We start from the raw sequence: 6,313 nt of genomic DNA, 5'->3' as shown, positions 1-6,313 counted from the left end.
CATACTGAGAAAGTAGGACGATTGGCTAGTTAGCTTAGATGCCTGTGCATGAACGCAAGAAGCCTGGGAAACAAGCAGGGAGAATTGGAAGTCCTGGCACAGTCAAGGAACTATGATGGAACTGAAATAACAGAGACTTGGTGGGGTAACTCACATGACTGCTGCACTGTTCTGGAAGGACAGGCGGGGGAGAAAAGGTGGGGGAGTTGCACTGTATGTAAGGGAGCATTATGACTGCTCAGAGCTACGGCATGAAACTGGAGAAAAGCCTGTTGAGAGTCTCTGGATGAAGTTTAGAGGCAAGAACAACAAAGGTGATGTCGTGGTGGGCGTCTGCTATAGACCACCAGACCAGGAGGATGAGGTGGACGAGGCTTTCTTCCAGCAACTAACAGAAGTTTCCAGATCACAGGCCCTGATTCTCACGGGGGACCTCAGTCACCCTGACATCTGCTGGGAGAGCAATACAGTGGTGCACAGACAAATCCAGGAAGTTTTTGGAGAGTGTTGGGGACAACTTCCTGGTGCAAGTGCTGGAGCAACCGACTAGGGGCCGTGCTCCTCTTGACCTGCTGCTCACAAACAGGGAAGAATTGGTAGGGGAAGTAGAAGTGGGGGGGCAGCCTGGGCAACAGTGACCATGAGATGGTCGAGTTCAGGATCCTGACACAAGGAAGAAAGGAGAGCAGCAGAATACGGACCCTGGACCTTTAGAAAAGCAGACTTTGACTCCCTCAGGGAACTGATGGGCAGGATCCTCTGGGAGAATAACATGATGGGGAAAGGAGTCCAGGAGAGCTGGCTGTATTTTAAAGAATCTTTATTGAGATTGCAGGAACAAACTATCCCAATGTGTAGAAAGAATAGTAAATATGGCAGGCAACCAGCCTGGCTTAACAATGAAATCCTTGCTGATCTTAAACACAAAAAAGAAGCTTACAAGAAGTGGAAAATTGGACAAATGACCAGGGAAGAGTATAAAAATATTGCTCGGGCATGCAGGAGTGAAATCAGGAAGGCCAACTCACACCTGGAGGTGCAGCTAGCAAGAGATGTTAAGAGTAACAAGAAGGGTTTCTTCAGGTATGTTAGCAACAAGAAGAAAGTCAAGGGACGCGTGGGCCCCTTACTGAATGAGGGAGGCAACCTAGTGACAGAGGATGGGGAAAAAGCTAATGAACTCAATGCTTTTTTTGCCTTGGTCTTCACAGACAAGGTCAGCTCCCAGACTGCTGCACTGAGCAGCACGGTATGGGGAGGAGGTGAGCAGCCCTCAATGTGGAAAGAACAGGTTAAGGACTATTTAGAAAAGCTGGACATTTACAAGTCCATGGGGCCGGACACGCTGCATCCAAAGGTGCTGAGGGAGTTGGCTAATGTGATTGCAGAGCCATTGGCCATTATCTTTGAAAACTCGTGGTGATCGGGGGAGGTCCCAGACGATTGGAAAAAGGCAAATATAGTGCCCATCTTTAAAAAAGGGAAGAAGGAGACTACAGGGAACTACAGGCCAGTCAGCCTCACCTCAATCCCTGGAAAAATCATGGAGCAGGTCCTCAAGGAATCAATTCTGAAGCACTTGGAGGAGAGGAAGGTGATCAGGAACAGTCAACATGGGTTCACCAAGGGCAAGTCAAGCCTGACCAACCTGATTGACTTCTATGATGAGATAACTGGCTCTGTGGATACGGGGAAAGCGGTGGACATGATATATCTTGACTTTGGCAAAGCTTTTGACACTGTCTCCCACAGTATTCTTGCCAGCAAGTTAAAAAAGTATGGATTGGATGAAAGGACTATGAGGTGGATAGAAAGCTGGCTAGATTGTCAGGCTTAATGGGTAGTGATCAATGGCTTAATGTCTAGTTGGCAGCTGGTAACAAGCGGAGTGCCCCGGGGTCGGTCCTGGGGCCAGTTTTGTTCAACATCTTCATTAATGATCTGGATGATGGGATGAATTGCACCCTCAGCAAGTTCGCAGATGACGCAAAGGTGGGGGGAGAGGTAGATACACTGAAGGGTAGGGATAGGGTCCAGAGTGACCTAGATAAGTTGGTTTCAGAGGAACAGCCGTGTTAGTCTGTATTCGCAAAAAGAAAAGGAGTACTTGTGGCACCTTAGAGACTAACCAATTTATTTGAGCATGAGCTTTCGTGAGCTACAGCTCACTTCATCAGATGTTTACCGTGGAAACTGCAGCAGACTTTATATACACACAGAAATCATGAAACAATACCTCCTCCCACCCCACTGTCCTGCTGGTAATAGCTTATAAGCTATTACCAGCAGGACAGTGGGGTGGGAGGAGGTATTGTTTCATGATTTCTGTGTGTATATAAAGTCTGCTGCAGTTTCCACGGTAAACATCTGATGAAGTGAGCTGTAGCTCACGAAAGCTCATGCTCAAATAAATTGGTTAGTCTCTAAGGTGCCACAAGTACTCCTTTTCTTTTTTCTAGATAAGTTGGAGGATTGGGCCAAACCAAATCTGATGAGGTTCAACAAGGACAAGTGCAGATTCCTGCACTTAGGATGGAAGGCACTGCTACAGGCTGGGGACTGACTGGTTAAGCAGCAGTTCTGCAGAAAAGGACCTGGGGATTACAGCAGATGAGAAGCTAGATATGAGTCAACAGTGAGCCCTTGTTGCCAAGAACGCTAACAGTATATTGGGCTGCATTAGTAGGAGCATTGCCATGAGACCGAGGGAAGTGATTATTTCCCTCTATTCGGCACTGGTGAGGCCACATCTGGAGTATTGCGTCCAGTTTGGGGCCCCCCAATACAGAAAGGACTTGGACAAATTGGAGAGAGTCCAGTGGAGGACAACGAAAGTGATTAGGGGGCTGGGGCACATGAATTACGAGGAGAGGCTGAGGGAACTGGGCTTGTTTAGTCTGCGGAAGAGAAGAATGAGGGGGGATTTGATAACTGCTTTCAACTACCTGAAAGGGGGTTCCAAAGAGGATGGCGCTCGACTGTTCTCAGTGGTAGAAGAGGACAGGACAAGAAGTAATAGTCTCAAGTTGCAGTGGGGGAGGTCTAGGTTGGATATTAGGAAAAACTATTTTACTAGGAGGATAGTGAAACACTGGAATGCGTTACCTAGGGAGGTGGTGGAATCTCCATCCTTAGAGGTTTTTAAGGTCAGGCTTGACAAAGCCCTGGCTGGGATGATTTAGTTGGGGATTGGTCCTGATTTGAGCAGGGGGTTGGACTAGATGACCTCCTGAGGTCTCTTCCAACCCTAATCTTAGAATCATAGAGTCATAGAATATCAACTCCAGCCTGGCACACTCCCAAGCCAGGGCGGCCAGCTCTGTCCCCGCTCCATTTATGTGCGGATCTCTCCCACAAGCTTATGTGCAAAGGGCGGGTGGGAGCAGCACATGTCCCAAGGGAGCACTCGGCTGTCTCTTCCCTTAAAGGGACAGTGACTCAGGGCACTGTTGCCAGAGTGCCCCCTGGGGCCACTCAGTGCTGGAGACAGGCAGGCATGGGATCTGGAGAGATGGGAGATGACTCCCCGCAACTCAGGGAGCATCCTTTCCACAGGGGATTACGCCTCAGTGCTTCTGCCAGGCCTAGTGCAGAGGTCCCCAAACTGGGATGTGCTCCCTGATGGGGGTGCAGAGGAACATTCAGGGGGTGTGGCTGGGGCCCAGGCCAGCTCCCAATGGGGGCAGGGAGGGAGCACCACCCAGCTCTGCTCCTGGCCCAGCCCCCACCCCTGCCCCCAGCTGTGGCCCCAGCCTCAGCCTCCTTCCCACTGTCCACGTCCCCTGTTCCCAGAGCCACGGCCCCACTCCCGGCTCTGGCTGGGAGGGGGCACGGACAGGGGTAAGGGGGGGCCTGAGGTAAAAAGTTTGTGGACCACCCACCTAGCGGGAAGCTCCCGAGAGTCTTTGAGGGCTGGAGGCCACATGCGAGGCGGCTGAGTGGAGCAGCCCAGCTCTGCACTTGGAGCCCAAACGCTGCTGGGGCTGCAGGCTCCCAGACTGTGGAACTGGGGCTCCAGCGGGCCCCATACATCCCCCAATCCCTAGTCTCTGTGTGCATCTCTGAGCACCAGATTGGGGCTCCCAGACAGGCCCTCCCCCGCCTGGCTCCATGCTCCCCTTCTGTTCCGGGAGACACCACTTCCTGCTGCCTCCCACTTGCCGTGCTTGGCTCCTGTTACGTATTCTCTGACCTTCAATTCAAGTAATACAGCCAGACATGCCAGGAGCTCAGCATCTCATTCTGTCCCCGTGCAACCCCTCCCTGTGCGAAAATCCCTACGTAACACCCGCAGTGCAATCCTCCATGCAGCACCCCCCAATTCCTGGATAGCCTACCCCCATCCCCGGGCTGAAATCCCCAACCCACCCCTCCCCAGAACTGAAAGCCTGAAGGCTTTGGTAAGACAGAGGCACTGCAGAACTGCTCCGCCAGACATTTGCACACTCGCTGTAGTGCAGACACACATGTATGTTTCCTCCACAGATTCATATCTATGCACATACTTATGCCTGCACATCTGTTGGACACACTCCTCCAGGGTGCACTCAGGTAAGGCTCAGATTTACACAGGGGCTGACAGGCGCCTGGCACCAAATGCCCCTGGGCTTTCACTGGCATTGGAACACCGGGCTCCCTTAGGCCACAAACACTTGTGCTTGTATGGAGTCACATCCACACACAGAGACTCGCAAAAGTCTGCAGGTGTATGCACAGGCTCATATAGTCACACGCACCCACTTGCACACGCTTGTGCTCGCAGTTGCACACACTGACATAAGCCAACCCATGTACCCAGTGCAGCTTTCCTGAGCTCTGGGTCTCCGCTCTCTGCTCACTCAGGGTCTGTTTCCCATTTGGCTGGTCTCCAGGGAGCTGCCCATGTGCATGGAGTGGCTCCATGCTCAGCTCTGGCATGGCTGAGCTTTCCCAGTGCAAAGTCTGGACCAGTGTGTGAGCTGCCCGTTCCCTGTCCCCAGCATGGGCCCAGGCAATGAGCTGTGCCAATGGCCCCCAGGAGAGTCCCCATAATCCCTGGAACACGCCTTACCCATGGGGTGACCTGCATTACTGGAGCAGAGCAGCTGCCATGGGTGGATTTATCCCCATCCTTGTCTGCCCATGACTGCCCTGTGCTCATGGTCCTTCCTGAAACCACCCGGCTGCCTGTCAGCCCCCTTCCCTCTCCTCTTGCTGGGGCCCGTCTCCCCATCACTGCTCGTGACAATAACGCCTTTGGCTCCCCTGACCCAGAGTTCTAAACTCTGTCCCTGGTCACCCCGGCGCACGGCCCTCGCTCACTCCCACTGGCTCTAACCTGCCCTGTCTGGGCCAGGGGCCTGGCGGTGTCTCCATCAGCGATATGCAGCTGTCAGTCTGTGCTCCAGCCCCTGAGTGCCCTCGCTGCTCCCTGCACGTTCCCCAGCTGGGCGCTAGCCTCCTACTAATGAGGAGCCCAGGGTGAGCCCGAGAGGCCAGGTATGCCCGTGCCAGAGCTGCACCGAGAGGGGCAGTGTGTGAGGCCTCTGCATGCTGCTCAAGGTCACGTTGGCTTCCTCTGCAGCTGTGAGCCCAGGCAAACTCTGCTGCTCCTCAGTCCCTCTCCATGGGGCTGCTCCTGGGCTTCTGGCCCCACCGGGGTTCTGGGCTCCGGATGGTTCCCCCCAAACAGCATGGCTGCCCTTTTCCAGATGAGTCTCTTTGTTCCATGGCCCCCACCCTCGCAGGTCCTATTGTTTGGTTTCTCTGGGTTACCCCCAGCTTTGTGGCATCTGGAAAAGTCATTCTCCCCTTCCGGGCCCTTGGTGAAGATGTTCAAGGAGAGCAGCCTTGTCTCTCACAGAGCCAGCTCTCCTTCACTAAGGCCAGCTCCTCAGCAGGATCCAGACTCCCATTGATTTCATAGAATCGTACAATATCAGGGTTGGAAGGAACCTCAGGAGGTCATCTAGTCCGACCCCTTCTCAAAGCAGGACCGATCCCCAATTAAATCATCCCAGCCAGGCCTTTGTCAAGCCTGACCTTAAAAACTTCTAAGGAAGGAGATTCCACCACCTCCCTAGGTAACCCATTCCAGTGTCTCACCACCCTCCTAGTGAAAAAGTTTTTCCTAATATCCAACCTAAATCTCCCCCCCTGCAACTTGAGACCATTACTCCTTGTTCTGTCATCTGGTACCACTGAGAACAGTCTAGATCCATCCTCTTTGGAACCCCCTTTCAGGTAGTTGAAAGCAACTATCAAATCCCCCCTCATTCTTCTCTTCTGTAGACTAAACAATCCCAGTTCCCTCAGCCTCTCCTCGTAAGTCATG

This window comes from Lepidochelys kempii, chromosome 1 (assembly GCF_965140265.1).
Source record: "Lepidochelys kempii isolate rLepKem1 chromosome 1, rLepKem1.hap2, whole genome shotgun sequence".
NCBI lineage: Eukaryota > Metazoa > Chordata > Testudines > Cheloniidae > Lepidochelys > Lepidochelys kempii.
The sequence above is the reverse complement of the archived record's forward strand: the minus strand, read 5'-3'. Positions refer to the sequence as shown.